The sequence below is a fragment of the Sceloporus undulatus genome, chromosome 2, assembly GCF_019175285.1.
Source record: "Sceloporus undulatus isolate JIND9_A2432 ecotype Alabama chromosome 2, SceUnd_v1.1, whole genome shotgun sequence".
In the NCBI taxonomy this organism is placed as follows: Eukaryota; Metazoa; Chordata; class Lepidosauria; order Squamata; family Phrynosomatidae; genus Sceloporus; species Sceloporus undulatus.
The window spans coordinates 207526077-207545097 of record NC_056523.1 but is presented as its reverse complement, the minus strand read 5'-3'; the positions used below and the strand labels follow the sequence as shown (position 1 = coordinate 207545097).

Sequence of the window (19021 nt, the reverse complement as noted above, 5' to 3'; positions counted from 1 at the left end):
TGGTAAGAATCCACTGCTGCTTGAAAACTTGTAATAGTGGAAAGTTAGAAACTGGGTCACAGTGAAAGCTTTATTTATTTTTACTACACACGTTCTTACTGCGCTCTTGTAAGCAGATGTGTCAGAGTTACTTCAAGGAAATGCAATAGCATTTCAGAGGCCATTGTTGTTTACTGCTCAAGGTACATAATGATGCTTCCATCTCAGGCAACGATGAATCCATCACATTTTAATTAGGCTCATCTGGAAGAGGATTGAGGAGGGGGGTAACAACTTTGTTGTAAAAGCGATTCCTTGAAAACATGGCTTTAAACCTTGTAAGCTTTAGTCACAGAGAGAAAACAAAGAGAAGTGTGCCTTTAAAAAGTGTGGTACCATGGAGCACAGTACTGTACTTTGCACCTAATAGGGTGCATTATTGGATAAGCTGTTATTGTTCTGTCCCCCACCTGTCTATGCTCCAAAGTTGTAGTCCCACCACTGTGACAGAGGCTTCACAACATCTACAGAGAGAAGCAGGCATTCTGGCATCCATCCAGCGTAACCATCTTCCACTCAGTGGTGTACCTAGTATATTCACTAACCTAGTATGGCCTGTTACAGACTGCCAAAATAAAGCTGCTTGGGGTCTCTTTGGAGGTACACTGTTTAAATGATGCATGGGTCCTAAGAATCCGGAAGCTGCACCAAAGCTGCCCTCCAGTGCTTAGGAACGGAGTGTGGCTTTGGCGCGACCTCCGGACTCTTAGGACCCATGCATCATTTAAAGAGCATACCTCCAAAGAGACCCGAAGCAGCTTTATTTTGGCAGTCTGTAACAGGCCTATGTTTAATACCCTCCTCCTCTCTTCAACATCCTTTTCTGGGTCTGGCAGAGCTGCTGGTTGGGTGGGAATAGGAGGATATGCTCTTACCCATCTGGCCAGCAAAGCTGCCAGACCTGGAAGGCACACCTTATCAGCAACAGCTGCTAATTGAGTGGATTACTGCCACTTTCCTGGGTCTTCTAGAGCTGCTGGCCATGCGGGAATGGAAAGAGATTCACTTTCTTGCCCGGCCAGCAGAACTGCCAGATCTGGAAGGTACCCCTTCCTACCATAATGCTGGATGATACACCCCTCTGAGGTGTGACCTGGTTGTCTACATCCTCAAGCCCTCCAAACAATGCCCCCGATTACAGCATTTTGTCATAAAAAGCAATTTTTACCCCTTTGGTGTGTATCCCACTTAGCTGTTGCATTCATAATTTAGCATAAGTTGACAATTACCATGGGTATGGCAGGCAGGGCAAGGAAAAGGCATGATCACTGGGAGTTTTCAGATCAATTTATCACTGTGTCAGGCAATGGCCAAGGCTATGATAGAGGAGAGAGTACAGCAAAGATGATTTAGGAAGGCAGAGGTTGGGATATGGGCCTCCAGAATCATATGTTGTTAGACAGAATTTTCCACTATCTCTTACCATTGATTAGATAGGATAGGGATGATGGGAGTTGCAGGTCAACCCCTGGAAGGTAGAGTTGGAATGAATATTCAAAAGTATTCAGAAAATGGTTGAAAAATGTGTTTTTCAAGTGTTGAGAAAGAAGCTAGTAGCCTTCCATTAGATCACTATGCAAAAAGGGACAGTGGCAAGCCTTTGACAGTGGTGTTTGACATGGCTGAAATTGGACTAAGTCACATAGGCTTGGACTTTGTCCGATACATTATTGTCTATTTTAAATCTATTATCATAATTATCTTCTAAGTTTGTGAGCTTTGAATTGCCTTCGATAATGAATGCTGCCTTTAAACTTGTTAAATGTTGGCTGGGCCCAGAAGCAGTAAATTTGATGAAGCTGACTAATAAGAATAATGTCCATATCAGTGCAGAATGCTGAGAAACCCTGATGAGAAGAATCCTGGACTGACAAGACTCTTTGCGGTTTAGCAAAATTCATGCTGTGCTTTTTTGTATGTTTGTGAGTGTATGGTGCAAAAAACAGCATTTCCACATAGTTGACTTGCATAGAAAATAGCATTTTCTGTTCAGGAATTAATATTTCTGCATATTGCCATGTTACCACTGAATTTTGGCAGCAAATTATTATTATTATTATTATTATTATTATTATTATTGGGAACAGTGAGGAGGGACGGAGATGACATTTGGGGGACCCATCAATGTTCTACAACCTTGACAAAAATTTGGTATCTGTTCTAAAAACTACTTAATTTAAAGAATTATTATTATTATTATTATTATTATTATGTTAACATTATGTTAAGAAGCAAAGAAAGATAAATTATGCAAGCTAGGGTTGAAATAACAGTTTTTAAAAACCTCAAAATTTAGTTTGGGGGGTTAAGCCAGGGGATTTGGTTTGGTTTGGTTTTTTGCTTGGTTGTTTTGTTTTGTTTTGCATTAATTTTATTCAGGTGCTGATATCCCTTCATTTTCAAACTGCTTTTATGTCCATTAAGACTGCATGAAACTATCATAGTGTTGTCAACATGCTGACACTGACTTCAGTACTAGAAGGAGTACTAGAAGTAGCAAATGATCTGTTACATGCGTGGTTCATACTTGCAGAGATGGCAGTAATGGAGGATGGGGGAAAAGACCCTGAGTTGTCTATCCTTTGAATGCCTGGTTTGAGGGACATTCCTCACAGCAAGGCCCTGTGAGATGGGTAGCTGAGTGTTGTGGAGGGAACAGCTGAAGCAGGATCCTGCCCATTCCCCTGTGTTGCCACAGTCTTGCCCCACTGTCCCTCCAAACTCCAGTGTAGAGTAAGAGTCAACTACCATACTGTAGCTGGAATGGCAGAACCACCACATACACTTCAGTCAGCAAAATATTTGGGGCCAGCTGGGTAAGCCACTCAGACCTTGGCATAGCTAAGCATAAGCAATGGTTGGAGTTTGTTTTCTTAAATTATGTGAAATAGTCATAATTATTTGTCAGGAATCCACAGAGTCTCCCACATGGGCCTCTAGGTGAAACCTTTGCTCATTTAGCTTTCAAAAGAGCTGTGAGGCAACACTTTGGAAGGGACCTTTCTTCTTGCCGCAACTTAAGTTCATTAAGAGCAGTTGTTTTGGGAGTAAAGCCATACTTCTGTTTGTTTTAAATTTGGGAGGAAATTTTAATTAAGTCGCCTGCTTTAAGGTGTGCCAAAATAGGTTAGAAATGTTACCAAGAATGTGCAATTAAGCATGTTGAGGGTAATCACTGATCTTGTATTCCCAGGATGTGAGATGCAGAGAAAGCATGGATTTTCACATTCTTATGTTGCATTGTTCCCTGTTCTTATTGTATGATGAACTCTGTGAGTGTTCAACATGTTATATAGCAGCAAACCCAGGTAGGCAAACGGGTACAGGGAGCTCAAGCCGGTCTTATCTGACTGCTTAGTATATTCACATGTATGACAGACATCTCAAAACAAATGATTGTCTCATTTCTTCCTCTTTAGATAAACATCAAAAATGCTATGCATGGAATGTATGCTTTTATGTTTTCAGTAATAGAGATCAAGCTATTGTATAGTTTCCTAGCATCAGATGTCTGGCATTAGATGATGTGCAAGTGAATGCACATACAAAATATAGGCACAAGTGTGTACATTTGTACACACACATGTCCAACTGGCATCAACTCATTTTATTATTATTATTATTATTATTATTATTATTATTAATACCCTACTCTTCAGCCAAAAGGTTATCAGTTTAAGTTGAATCCAGACAAAACGGAGGTACTTACGTCAGGAGCCCATAAACCAGGTATCAGATTGCAACCTCCAGTCCTAGAGGGGCTTTGTAATTTTAATCTTAGGCTGTTTGATCCTTTTTTGGGGGGGACACTGTATTTATACTGATGTATCATTTTTAATGTTGTATGACGCTTTGATTGTTTTAACAAAAAGCGGGATAAAATAAAAGTTTTATTATTATTTATTATTATTATTATTAAGTTTTAAGTATCTTTTTCTTTTATTTTTTTTCCAAAGAGTCCTTCATCCAGCAGAATCTCTTGGTTTCAAACTTGGTTTCAACCAACCTTATAATGTGTGGGACCATTGGGTCCATTTAGGACAGACATGGGCAACTTCAGGAAAAGTTGGAATATAACTCACAACGTCCCTCAACCATTGGCTATGCTTCCTAGGGCTGATGAGAGTTGTAGTCCTACAAGATCAGGTGGCCCACTCCTATCTAGCTGACTGCAGCTATCCAGAGTCTTTTAGGGGACATTGTTCCCAGTCTTTCTTAATTGGGTAGACGTTGGGGTCTTCAGAGTGAAAAATACCTCGTCTTCTATATAGCTGTGGCTTCGCCTTTCTTTCTTAATCAATTATATATTTGCAGGAGTAGGTTAAAATATGAGGTTTGTGTGGCTTAAATATCCTAAAGATGTCAGATCCCATCTGACCTTGGAAGCTAAGTACAGTCAGCTCTAGTTAATACTTGAATGGGAGGCCGCCACCAACAGGTGCCAGGTGCTTTAAACTATATTTCAGAGGAAGGAACTGGTGAGTGCCCTAAAATCATGGTGAAAATAAACATGAATTCACAATATTCTTATGGCTGGGTCACTTCTTCAACCACAGTACTTTTAAGAGAGTGGGGCACCACATGATATATGATCTGCATTTGCTTTTCTAGCTACCCACCTGCTAACAACAACAAAAACAAAACCACACAATTGTCCAGTCAAGGAGACTGTACTCTCAGAAGCCCCTGGGAAGCATTATAATTCCCAGAGCCTTGTTTTAATATATACTCTAGCATAGTTGAATTGACTTTAATTAATATGATATTGACTTCTGATATTGAGCTAAACTAAAACTGATTATGATATTGACTGTCCCACTGACTGCAGTGCATTGAATTACTTTTCCCATTGATTCTGCTGAATGAATCACTATCAGGCCCTCCTCGGTCTTTCACCTCTGTGTACCATGTCTGCTGCAGCACCCTAGTTGTGGAATGCCCTTCCCTCGAGGCCAAATTGACACTGATGTTGGTTTATTTCTGGTACCAGTTAAGGTATGGCTTTCTGCTAAAGCCCTTGGGGCCTAACTGATTTCATCCAAATCTGCTCATGTGCATGGTTTTTAATTCTCTTAAACTCTTTTTATCTGGTTTTCAGCTGATTTGGTTTTAAGTTTTTAAATTGTTCAATATAATTTTAGCCTGGTTGAATTATCCTTGTTTTAAATGGTTTCAAAATGCTTCAGTTGATTTCCTTGTGAGCTGTCCTTGGATCCATGGACAGAAGGTGGGATACAAATACTTTATTAAGAAAATAATAATAATAATAATAATAATAATAATAATAATAATAATAATTTATTTTTATCCCACCCCTCTGTGGATCGCAATTGGTGATAAATCAATAAGCCACATTAAATCCTAGAAAAGCTTTGGGAGGCCACATATGGGCCACAGGCCACACTTTGACCAACCCCTTTTAAATATAAAAACTAAATTTGGCTCTTAGGTTTTTTAGTTTAGTTTTTTAGTTTACAATCTTTAATGCTATGTGTGTCAAACTAAATAAGCTCCATTACAGTGTGTAATATTATTATCTGTGAACGCATGCACGTGCGCGCGCGCACACACACACACAGAATAATCCAGTTCTTTGAAAGGAAATACTGTAGTAATCTGGCTCTTGGGTTTTTAAAAAATGAAAACCCTCCAACATTTTGCAGATGAAAACTGAGACACATGTGTCACAGTGTCATCAAGGCAGCACAAGTCATTAATTAGAAAGAACGGACAAGCTAGCAGTTTGCTTTTGCCTGAACCTACTGGGAAGGGCAAGAGTCCACCTCCTCTCTCTTCTCCACCCACTGAGTAAACTGAATAAAAACTACTTTTGCACTTTGAATTCACTTTGAAAGGAAGAAAGTGGGACATTTTTAAAGCAGTTGAAACTCTCAGAAGATTATTAATCTATCAAACTGGGACTGTCCCTGTTAGTTGGAAGGTGTCAGCAGTCCAGTGTTAGTGTAGTGTAATATGTATGGTGACTAGCTAGAACATCATAACATAGGGATCAATATTTCATTGGACTCTTCTTTAGGAAGTTAAGCATAAAATATAAAGAGTGGTGGTAGGGAAACCAGGCATGAGGTTATAGTCCAAATGTTTGCATTTTTAAGCATCTCAAGACAGAGTGGAGGCTTACTGATCAGTGCTTCTGGTGACAGAGGGAGAAGTACATGAGAAGATGGAGGAACAATTTTATCTAAAAGCCACTCAAGCTTGCAACAGCAGGATGGAAGGAGAGGTGTTTCTATCCCACCTACCCAAGTTAAATTTTGCAATTCCCCTTTCAGATGGGATGAAAACTATGTATGCCAGCTCCAAAGGGGATATAAGTTTCAATTCAATTTTAGGATCAAGTTAAGGCAATCTCAGTTCCCTCCCTAGAATGTCCCCTCTTTGTCTCTATTAGTATTGGCAAGGCAAGGCCACAAATGGTTCCATGGCACATGGGAGAGATGTTGTGAGGTTGTCTCCCCTTCCAAGGTTAGATATCTCATTCAATTTCCCCCAAAGGGGAGAGTGGAAGTGAGATCCAAAACATAGTCTAAGGCTCCTGGCATGTGTCCCCAAGACCTATAAAGTACCATCCTTCCTTAGCCTTTACTAGGTACAAAACAGACTGCACTGCATTGCAAGAAGGAGGGGACAATCTTGTCTGTTCTCCCATGTTTTGTTTGTTTGCTTGCTATAAATCCTAGCCATTACTCTGATCTGTCTCCAGCATTGGTTAGAACATGTAGGTTCATTACGAGGCAGCTGTCAGAAGAAATATGTGCTTTAGCTTTTATTTTAAAATCTGGGAATTCGTTTGTATTAGAGAAAAGAAAGCATTAAAAATCTAAAATAAAATGCTGTCTCTCTTCTTCTGTGAAGGCTAGAACTTCAAATGCTGTGGTCGAGAAGACTCAGTTGTGATGTGGTAACGCATTTAGCTTTGCTGGAGAAATTAAATGCTCATCGTTGTGATCTGTAAAATAAGCTTAGGAATAAATACAAGCAGAAGCCACAGACAGCTTGTACAACCAGCTTAGTAGTGAGGATTCTCCCTCCCTCCTCCATCACTCACCCTCGACACCCGCCTCCTCTGTTACTAATGGCTCATCATCTTCTCTTTTTGACTCTCTCTGCCAGCATTGCAGCATCCATTGTGTTCTGTTTACAACTGCAGATGATGCTTGGAGGAGTTGCAATATAAGGAGCTCCCAGTGCCAGGCTTCTTTGTTGTGAAGAGTGCCAGCACTTCTTTCCCGTCACAGTGCCCTACTCTATTACAAAAGAAAGAGGAAAGGCTCAAATGCAGGGACATGAAATAGAAGGAGTGAGTGAGTCCAAGCAATCATTTAAAGAACACAAACTGTAGGGATGGAAAGAAGATTTGAAAATAAGCTAAGAATGGTCAGGAAACCATGTGAAGGGCCATTTGAGGTGATTTGGGGGCCAATTCTAGTTTAATTTAGAAGGGCTGTTATGAACCCAAGGGTTCTGGGGCATGAAAAATAGTAACAAGTCATCCAGAAGCTGCCCACCTGGACAGAATTTCAATAATCATAGAGAACAGTATGTACTGCTCATAAAGACAAAGAAAAGCTAAGACCAAAGGTGTGCAACTGGTGTTCTGCAAGCTGCACCCTATCTACTCTACTTTGTCACCTTGCCATCATTCATCATACATCTTATTTTTAAACAAAAATGAAACCTTTTTTTGAAAGCCTCCACTGCTCCAACAAAATTTGGCATCATGGCAGCAATATGAAAGAAAAATATTTTGCTATTGCTGCCATGCTTCCCAAAGCTTTGCACGTGGCAGACACAGAATGTGTCCCTGATGTGTTAGGGTGGGACCAGTGTACCTCCCCATCCCTGGAAAGTTGACTTTGGCTGCCCCTGGTGAACTCAACATAAGTTAGCATAAGTCAAAAAGTAATGTTTTTAACTGTGCCATAAAAAAAAGAATCTTGAACATTTTTAAGTAGATGCATGAAATCTGGATGTCTCATATAAGGTTGTAATATGAATAGATTCACTGATAAGGGTTATTTTCTTAACACAGGTTAAAATATTTTCTGCAGGATATCATCACTACTTTCCAGAGAAAGAGAGAGAGAGAGAGAGAAAATGAGGCTATACATTGTCAGAACTGGTTTATGCTGATGATTTCATTTTGATCTCCCTAAATGTAATAAGGCTTACAAAGGATGTTACTTAATTCTTTGGAGAAGATTAGCTTCTTACTCAAAGCTTAGTTACTCATAGTCTAAAGTTATGGCTTTGGGGAATACGTCCCCCAGCCAGAGCACAGATGTCATGTGTAACAAGCAATATTATTAAATAGTAATAACTTACTATTACTATAAAGGGTGGTGAATCTATGTCAGCTTTTCACTAACTGAAAGGAGCTGTCCAAAATGCTGAACCTTATCAGGGGGATGCAGAATTTAGGACAGTCGGCCCCCCATATTCACTAGTTTCTCTTTTGCGGATTTGATGATTCTCAGATTTGATTAATATATTCCTTCTAGGAATTTCTAGATCCTCCAGTATTATTTTTGGTCAGCTTCAAGTAGAAGTCACACTGGGTGACCTAGAGATTCCAAGAGAACGGTTCTCTCAGTTTAAAAAAAATAGCATTCACTATTTTTATTTATATTTATTTATAGTTGCAGTTTTCCCACTTCCATAGGGGGCACAGCCCCTACCTAACCCCATGAAAGTGGGGGGGGGGGCGCTACCTGTACCTACATCTTGAAGTAGCTGCTCATTTACAGCCCACATGGAAACCTGGATTGGATTCACTGCCCCACTGACATGAGTGCCACCAGCCACCATTGATTACATTAGTATTGTGTGGATAATATTGCTTTTGAATTATGTTTTCTAATTACTTTTTTGTTAATTTTAGAAGGCATTTGAGAGGCATTTTGAGTGGAATTATTTCAAGTTTTATGTCATTTATTTATTTATTATTATTATTATTATTATTATTTGTATTCCGCTTCATCTTGAGGAATCCAAGCACATTACAGCAGTAAAACAAGATACAGTTAAAAGAGAAATGCATTAAAAAATCCAAGATCCCCATCCCTCCCCACTCTTATAAAATCCCCATCATTAAACACTAAAAAGAGATTAAACCAATAAGAAAGGTTAAAAAAGAGGGGGGGAGGCAGGTCATATCCCCCTCCTCGGAAAGTAATGGAAAGTAACAGAAAGGTAAATCATATCCTCCTCCCCGGAAAGTAACAAAACGTAGCAAGTAAGATAATTAATATGTAATAATTTACTAAACACCCACAACAATCCCCAGTTGCAACAGCATTGGTTGAGGGAGGGGAGAGATGTCCCTTTAGTGGGTTAACAATAAATGACATTCACAAAGTAACTTTATAATATCTATCACAAACCATATATGACCACCTGAGGACTACTCTGCAACAAGTATAATCTTTTAAATACTTCAGTCTTGCCTTTAGTGAAGACATTATATGGACATTTGTTTGTTTGTTTGTTTGTTTGTTTGTTTGTTTTATCAGTAACATGTTGCTGCCATCAAAGGTTTGAAGGCCAAAAATATTAATATTTTGTGAGATTGCTTTTTATCCAAGAGATGGGAAGTTGATAAATCCTGCTTTAAAGGTTTATATCAAAAAGGCTAGTGTGAAGGAGCTACATTGGAACTGGAATAGGTTTTGTTCTTGGTTTTGGTCTTGGGGGGCTTTTTAGAGTTAATGGAACATCTTGATACTAGGCTTCTGTCTGCTGTCAGTATTATTCACCTCTGCTTCCTCTATTGGCTTGAATTAATAAAAATGCAATATGGATTTTCATATCACTAAATTGTGTTGTCTGGAAAAACTAAGAAGTGCCCAAAGGAACCGGGGGACTAAGGAATTGACAAAGAAATGACAGGACAAGCTGAGGAACTATACATTATCCATGGAAAGATACCTGAGTATCAACTGGAATCAGGTTTTTGAAGATGATGTGCTCAGGGCCAGCCCACAACATTTTGCAGCTTGAGGCAACAGACCAGATGGCTGTCCACCTACACACCTTCCTCCATTCCATGTGAAGAAGCTGACGGAAGTTGTATGTCAGCACTGATAATGCAGCTGCCACAACGCCTGAGGGCAATGGGTTTGTTTAGGGGATGCAAGTGAGGTCAGCTGAGACATAGGTCTGTCTTCCAAGTTAGATGCAATAACAAGGCGAATCAAAATGAACAGATGAGAGGCTGCCACTCCTACCTCCAGCCCCTGCCTGTCCCTAAGGCATTTGTGTCACTATGCCTGATGGGAGGAACATCTCTGGACGCCAGTGAAGATGGAGTGATTGTAACAGAAATAGGGCTGTTGTTGCTTTTAACAAATATGCTAAAATTAAGAAAATTCATTTCGGAGCAAAGTACAGTCAGACCTGCATTCTTTTCACATTGAACATTCATAGCACTATGATTCCACTTTAAGTGCCATGATTCCATCCTATAGAATCCTAGGATTTGCAGTTTATTTGCAATTCTCAACCAGAGAAAAATAGTGCCTCTCCAAACTACAAAACCCAGGATTTCAAAGAAATTGTGGCAATATGGTTGTGCACTGTGTAATGGACCCTGGATTCTTTCCAGATTTGTAAAGCCTTTATAGAGCTTACGTTTTAGATTATGCCTTCTGCTCACCTTGAGAGAAGATACGTAGGTGTACTTTTCACAGAATGGAAATATATCCGTAACTGTGAACAGGTGATGGTCTTGTGCATTGCTTATTATTCTGTTCTTTGTAAGCAATTCCAAGGTGAAATTTTGTTAAATCATATGCTCTCCTGGTTCCACAGGGGAAAAGAATAATAGGATATAGAGGTGCACTTATTAGTGGATAATTCATTTCATACCACCTGTAGAATAACATTATTTGCTGTAACCACCAGGATACTGTGTACATAATTCACTAGTGATTTAAAACATGTTTATTTATTAATATTAAAAGACTATCCATATATCTGATGTGTGGTCAGTTTATTACATTTCCAAAGTGATAGTAAAGGAAACATTTGTTGTGTTTTATCTTACTAGAGATGATGCTTGTTGCCGGGCCCACCACAACACAACTGTAGCAGCCTACCAAACTGTCAAGACTGTCATTCACATATTTATTGTGGAGAAAACAGTGCCATATTTAAATAATAATAATAATAATAATAATAATAATAATAATAATAATAATAATAATAATAATAAAATCTTAAGCACACTAGTCTGCAATTATCATTGTAGATGTCAACAAATAACACACACTATAATCTTCTTCTTGTTTGTGCTGTGCCCTTGTATGTATTTTGTATTAGCATCATGCATAAGTAATTCTCTCTATCAACGTGCAAATTGTAACATTGGGAAGCTGTTTGCACAGTGCAAGAATGCTGTGGGCAGAACTCAAAATGACAATGATACAGATGCAGAGTAGACCCAAAGAGTGTTGTAAATGGCCTTTGTTAAGGGATTCACACAACTGTTACAGAATAGACAGTATTGTGGTGTATCCAGCATTTACAGCAGTGGTGGTAGAAGTGCGACCCATTTAATTTTTTTCCAGTGCAATTTTTGGGTGATTTTTCAAAGTAAAACATGCAAAAACACATGCCAATGTGGAAGTTCAGCTTCTCTCCTTCCTTTTTCCCCCTAAGCTGAGAAGCATCCCAGAAGAGGAATGGCAAACAGAAGTCCATGGTGACACCAAGGTGAACCTACAGGGTTCTCTTGGCAAGCTTTTTTCTGAAGGGGTGACTTGTCCAGCATCACCCAGTAGGTTTCCATGGCTGAGCGGGGATTTGAATATGGGTCTCTAGAGTTATGGTCCAATGCTCGACTACACAGTGCTGGATATCCTGTGTTTTTTTGCCAGCTTGTGCTGTGTTTGTGTGACTGCCTTCTGCTTGTCTATGTGGGTGTTGAGATGATAATGAGATGGATGGGGAAAGAATGTGTTTTGTATCATAAATCGGTTGCTCTTAGCATTCAGGCTACTTTTTCTTAAGAATTATATGGAGAGCTACTATGAACTACTATAATGACAGCTAACAACTTTGGGGCCCTTGCAACTGAAAATAATTGCTTTAAAATACACGTTGACATCAGCTAGTTCATAAGCCAAACGTACAATCTCAAAACTTCAGAGATTTATGATTATAGTTATTATGAACATGACCCCAAAAATGTCCTCTTAAGACAAAAGTGCCCCAACTGAAGAGTTTTCAAGGTGGTACAGAACAGAGCACTGAGAAAATATAGCTGCAGAGTTTTCCTGGTCGCAGAGCACATTGAGATGCAGTTGTGGCAGGAGCCTGAGGAGTCTCTCCAGTTATGCACCCCATAGCTGGAAAAGAGCTATAATGATTGTTCCCTAAATCCCTGATCTGCAATTCCTTGGAAACCCTTTAGCTGGGATGTTGCGTTGCTTAAGAGGTATTTTGGGTGGGGGGCATTGGCAAAAAAAGCTATGATGACAGAACTTCCAACATCAGCTATGTCTGATGATCAGGATCTCATTCATAACATGCCATGCTCTGCTTTTGCCACCTGTCTATGAAGTTGCTGAAATGATTTGGACAGTCCCCAAAGAGTAGTATTATCTTCAGGGGTGACAAAAGGACTTGGAAAGGCCTCATGGGATGGCTCCTCATGAAAATATTAAAGGAGAAAAAGACAACTCTGCAAGGCTTAAGGAAGTTGGACAACAGACCTAGGCACTTTGTCCCTGTGCCAGAAAGAGAGCATACAAGTGGGGAAACTGGCTGACAGGGCTATGCCTTCTGCTCCATGTTGAGAAGAGAAACTATAGTTAGCGCAGAATGGATTAGGTGACCTGGAGAGCCAATAGGGCAGTTTTGGCCTAATATAAGACTGTTTATAGACTTCAATTTACCATTTAAATAACGTATTGGTGGGAAAACAGATGACCTTTTAGGCATCTCATCTTTAGTATAAGATTTCATTAATTACTGATTGTTTTGAGGATGTCTATGTTCTGTGATGGAGATTTTGACTAGAGTATTAGATCCTTTCTGTATAGATAATAGAGGAAAATCTCTCTCTCTCTCTCTCTCTCTCTCTCTCTCTCTCTCTCTCTCTCTGCCCGTTCTTTGTGTATGTATACGTGTGTGTGTGTGAGAGAGAGAGAGAGAGAGAGACAGACAGACAGACAGACAGACAGACAGACAGACAGACAGACAGAATGAATACATATAAACACATGCATTGAAAAGACTGCTACTAAATGACAGTTCAGTGCATAAGGACTGGAGAGACAGCAGACATCTAGCACTTGAACTTGGATCACTGTTTACTAATTAGTTTCAAATCAATGGGGAAGTGAGTACATTCTGCTTTTTAGTTTAGTCTTGAAAGGAGCTGTTTAAAGCATTTAACCTATTTAAGGGATATGGTCAGGCAGCTTGGATAGGTACTTTGGTTTGGACTAATACCCAGAGCTGATTCACCACATCATGTGGTGTCCTGGATGATGTGTGTGTTGGCCTGGCTCATATCACAAAAGAGACTTGATTAGATGAGATACGGGTGGTATATATTTTTCTCACCATTACCTACCTGAGATCTCTGGGCCGGAGAGACATGAGTTTGAGGAAGCAATGATGTAGTGCTTCTGTTCCATGACCAGGAACCACTGTTCTGCGGTCTTTCCTTCCTATGGTAGTTGGGGTGATGCTGGAGTCCTTGTTGTGTTAGTAGATTCCAACCTCCAACCTGAGGCCACCTTGAATCACAGATCTGTCTCAATCAATATCCCAGCCCATTCATTCTGTAGACATAATTTTCTGCCTTGGAGGGGATAATGGTGCTTTAGGTGTGGAGAAATTGTATGCCATTCCATTTTCAAGGATCTGGTGAAGTTCAGGCTTTTGGGGGAAGTTTAGACTCAACGGAAGTCAGAGCCTTTGCAAGGTTAGGGAAGTGAATAAATATGGTCAACCCCAGAAGGCTAAAACAATGGCTTCCTTGGCTGCATCTGCATAGCAGAAATAATGCAGTTTGACACCACTTTAACTGCCATGGCTCAATGCTGTGAAATCTTAGAATTTGTAGTTTTGTGAGACATTTAGACTTTTCTGTCAGACAGCTCTGGTGCCACATTAAACTACAAATCCCAGAATTCCATAGGATGGATCCATGAAAATTAAAGTAGTATCCAACTGCATTATTTCTGCAGTGCAAATGAAGCCCTTGTCAGTGATGGAGTGAATCACCACTGGAATCTATTCATTTGGTTGCACCAGTAGCTTCCAAGTCAGAAATATAGTGAAAAACTCCATTCTCCCCAGACTTTGAAGAATCATAGAATAATAGAGTTGGAAGAGACCCCAAGGGCCATCCAGTCCAACCCCCTGCCATGCAGGAACTCTCAATCAAAGCATCCCCAACAGATGGCCATCCAGCCTTTGCTTAAAAATGTCCAAGGAAGGAGACTCCACTACACTCCAAGGAAGGAGTGTGTTCCACTGTCGAACAGCCCTTACTGTCAGGAAATTCCTCCTAATGTTGAGGTGGAATCTCTTTTCCTGTATCTTTCATCCATCGTTCCGGGTCCTAGTCTGTGGAGCAGCAGAAAACAAGCTTGCTCCCTCCTCAATGTGACATCCCTTCAAATATTTAAAGAGGGCCATCATATCACCTGTTAACCTTCTCTTCTCCAGGCTAAACATCCCCAGCTCCCTAAGTCGTTCCTTATAGGACATGGTTTCCAGGCCCTTCACCATTTTAGTCGCCCTCCTTTGGACATGCTCCATTCTCAACATCCTTTTTGAACTGTGTTGCCCAGAACTGGACACAATATTCCAGGTGGGGCCTGACCAGAGCAGAATAGAGTGGCACTATTACTTCCCTTGATCTAGACACTATACTTCTATTGATGCAGCCTAAAATCGCATTGGCCTTGTTAGCTGCTGCATCGCACTGTTGACTCATGTTCAACTTGTGGTTTACTTGGACTCCTAGATCCCTTTCACACGTAGTTTCATTTAGCCAGGTGTCGCCCATCCTATATCTGAGCATTTCATTTTTCTGCCCTAAGCGCAGTACCTTACCTTTCTCCGTGTTGAATTTCATTTTGTTAGCTTTGGTCCAGCTTCCTAATCTAGCAAGGTCATTTTGAATTTTGGTCCTGTCCTCTGGGGTAGTAGCTCCTCCCCCTAGTTTGGTGTCATCTGCAAATTTGATAAATATGCCCCCAATGCTGTCATCCAACATGATAAAGATGTTGATGAGCACTAGGCCCTGGACAGAGCCCTGTGGGACCCCACTGGCCACTTCGCTCCAGGATGAAAAGGAGCCATTATTCAGCATCCTTTGGGTTCAGCCGGTCAACCAATTACAAATCCACGTAACAATTACTTTGTCAAGCTCACATTTCTCTAGTTTGTTTGCAAGAAGCTGTCCAATGTTGTAAACTTTCATTCCAAAATAAGTTCAGCACCTTGGAAAGCTTCTGTAAAGTCTGAGGTGGAGGTGGGGGGTGTCATTGTTTTTTACTATATTCCTAACATGGGAGGTACTGGAGCAGCCAAATGAACCCAGTCATGGTGCTGCAAACCCCATTGTTGATTTTTCTGTCATTTCAGAAAGAGATTCCATTGAAGCCCTGGATGACCTCTTAAATACTAAAATGCCTAGGCCAGTTGACACTGTTACTCCTGAGCATCCCAGTCAACTGAAGAGAAGCAAATGAGCTCCTTAGGTTTCTGCTTCCTTTCTGCCTGAATGGCCGAGCAGTTGTTGACCCCAATTTCTCTTTCTCTGCACATTGCAGGCTGACTCAGCCTCAGAGAAATCCCTTGCACTGGGTAGATCAGCCAAAGCTATCGATTCACCAGTCTGCAGTTCCTTCCCTGGAGCTGCCCAGACTCCAGGAAGTATATGTTTGGGTGTGAAAGAGATTTCTTTGTGTTCAGATGGATAATAGCATCAGCCAAGAAGCTATGCTAGGAAGGCCTAGAGATATTCTTTTCCCTGAAAACCACTTTGATGAGGTGTTTTTAGGATCCTGATAAGCCTTGTTACCTAATTATTTCTGTCTTTATTTTATTTTAAGGGAGAGTGACTTTTTAATTATTTCTGAACTTCTCTGTGCTTTGTAAATGTCCTGAATTGGAGATTGATGTTGACTTATTATCTTATATTATTAGGGCTGCCTTTTCTTTTCTTTCTTTTTTTGCATGGATTGACCATCCTAACTTTGTTGTTTTAGGAGTTTAGAATCATCTGGCTCTCTCCATAAGTGTGTAAGTCTGTTGTTATTTCTTAAACTATCCAGAACATATGTGTTATTAAGAATAAACAAAGGCCTAAATCCAGTTGTTAGTCCTGACTAGAATACAAGCATACCTCAGTCAACACCGCCTCTGTGTCAAAGAACTTCATTTTTTGCAAAGTCTTTTCATGCCTACCCAGGGCCCACCCTTTCCTCCTTGTCCTCTGCCTGGCTGGAATATATTTAGCAGCAGTAGTATTGGGAAGATGGTGAAGGACTCCCCTGAAGAAACAGAGACTTTCTGTGTCAGTTTGCAACAGCATGCTTGTAGTAAACAATGCAATAAAGCTTGAGCTAGGTAAGAATGGGATTCTACTCTAGACAATCCTACTGTAGCTGTGTGTGCCTGTGTGTTTAAAACTGTATGTACAACTGTCAAGGCAAATAACAGCTACCTCCACAATCCCTTACTCTGCATGAATGAACAATAACAGAAAAGTGGAGAGCAGTCTTACCAACCACCCCAACATTTCTTTTTAAAATGCCTAGATGTGTACGTTTTGCCACCAAAGTGGAAACCTTCACAAAGGTGGAGTGAAAGTAAAATTTGTCTCAACATGCCTTGTCAAAGATGCTTTAACATGATCTCTAGAAAGTTCCAAATGCATTTACTTTTGCAAGACTTACCTCACCTGATTTTTTCATTTCACATGTGTATAATTTTAATTTTGACAGATGAGATTGCTGAAACAGATTTAATTGTGGTTTAGTATCTCATTCCTACTCTTTCCATGTTAATTCTGCCTCTGGTACCCAGTGTTCTATTAAAGAAGTAATGTCCAGAAACACATGGTCTTTGTTAACTGAGGTATACCTGTAAACCCATTGAATCAATGGAGCTTACATAAGCAGTGATGGATCAAGTTCCCATTGATTAAATGTGTCAGTTCTAGTTGTGATTAACAACTGGATTTAGGCCAAAAATTGTTTGCAAGTTGTCCTACCTTGCCAGGTTGGGAGTGTGCTACATACATACCATTTTGTGTCACAGTCTGTCTCTGGACACAATTCAAACTGCCAGTTATGAAGTATACATCCCTGAAGGGCTTGGAACCAGGCTATCTGAAAAAGTGATTTCCCCCTCTTATAACCTTGCCCAGATTCTAAGATCTTTGGATCCTTTCTCTCTCTTTCACCATGCTCAGAGGCATGTTTGTTGAGTATGCGAGAGAAGACTTTCTAGGTGGCAGCTCTCTGACTCTGGAAAGGAATGATTCAAAGCCTTCTGTTGTCCTTCCGCCAGCTGGCAGAGTTCTTTTTATTCAGAAAGCCTTTTGGCACTTAAACTTAGTGGGCCTTACTATGTTGGATGCTGTTATTCTTTTTTCCTGATGTTATTCACTGTGGGGTTTTTTTCTGTTTTCTGTTTTAATATTTTTACCTTTGTTTGGATGTACAGCTGTTAGCCATCTAGCGTGTCATATTTTTTGGCAGAAGGGTGGGATTTAAATTATATAAAACTCCCTAGGGGTGCTGAAATGCTCCTGTACCTCAAAAGTGACCTCCATACCAGTCCTTACACAACTTATCATGGGATAACATATTAAGAGGCTTACACAGTCTACTCTGAAGTTTGTGACATCTCTCTCCATGAATACCGCGGCCACTTTTCGTCAAAACCCCATGCACCAATGTAGGTGAAAGTAAGTATGTGAGCAAAGAAAGCAGACAGGAGGGAAATGGCTTCCTGGACCACTATACACATTACAATACTGGTAAACACTCCAGCCTTTAGGATGCTCTTTGACAACTTATCACACCTCCTTTCTAGTTCCCTGCCTGCACACACCCCATTCCAAAAATTCTTCCACCATTCATATGGCCACCCACCCACCCTAGCCTTAGGCAACATCTTCCCTCCTGTCTTCTCTGCTCAACAACCATAGTTAAAACTGAACTTGTCACTTTATCACCATGCCTCCAAATTTTGCATTTCTGTGGCTATTTATACAGTCCTACTATAAAGGTCCTTCCTGGGCATGAGTTCACTCCATGCATCTAAAGAAGGAGACCAAGTCTACAAAAGCTAATAATAATAATAATAATAATAATAATAATAATAATAATAATAAATTTATTTATATACCACCTTTCCAGAGATCAAGGCGGTTAACAGCATATTAAAACACAACAATATAACATCAAACAACTATAAAAACCATCATAAAATTAACTCATATCATACATCTACATTACTACAGTGTTATGCTACAACTTCTTTTGCACAGTTAGTCTCAGAGGTGCTACAAGGAGAAAAATGGTCATTGTGAAATACATTGGCCATATTCTAAGAGGCAAAAGCACCAATGGTGGTAGGAGCGACTGGCGTCCTTTGGAAACTTTGGAAACAAGGGTTTGGAGGCCGACTGTAAACTGACTCTTGCTATCTGGGAAGGGGACGTCTAGTGCTTGGGGAAATTATTTTTGACCATGCTTTGGGGGAGATTCTGGGAATTGTGATCCACAGAAGTAAACTTTCCAAGCTTGGGGTGGGGCATTTTCATTGCTCTACGTAAAATGCAAGGGTCTCAACTTTTCCAGAATCATGCTTGAGAGTTTCTTCCATTTCCTCCTTTCCTGGGTGAACATTGTTATTTATGTAGCTAAAACAGCACAGTTTTTGCATAAAAGGAGCAAAATGGCAATTCTCCATGCTTGGAAAAATA

At 40.2% G+C, this 19021-nt stretch overlaps 1 protein-coding gene across 4 annotated transcripts in view; it reads left to right on the top strand.

The window, feature by feature from the left end:
• The window catches only part of PALM2AKAP2 (PALM2 and AKAP2 fusion), a 325590-nt gene that overhangs the window by 31806 nt on the left and 274763 nt on the right, over nucleotides 1-19021 (top strand). The gene's annotated exons all lie outside the window — the stretch shown is intronic.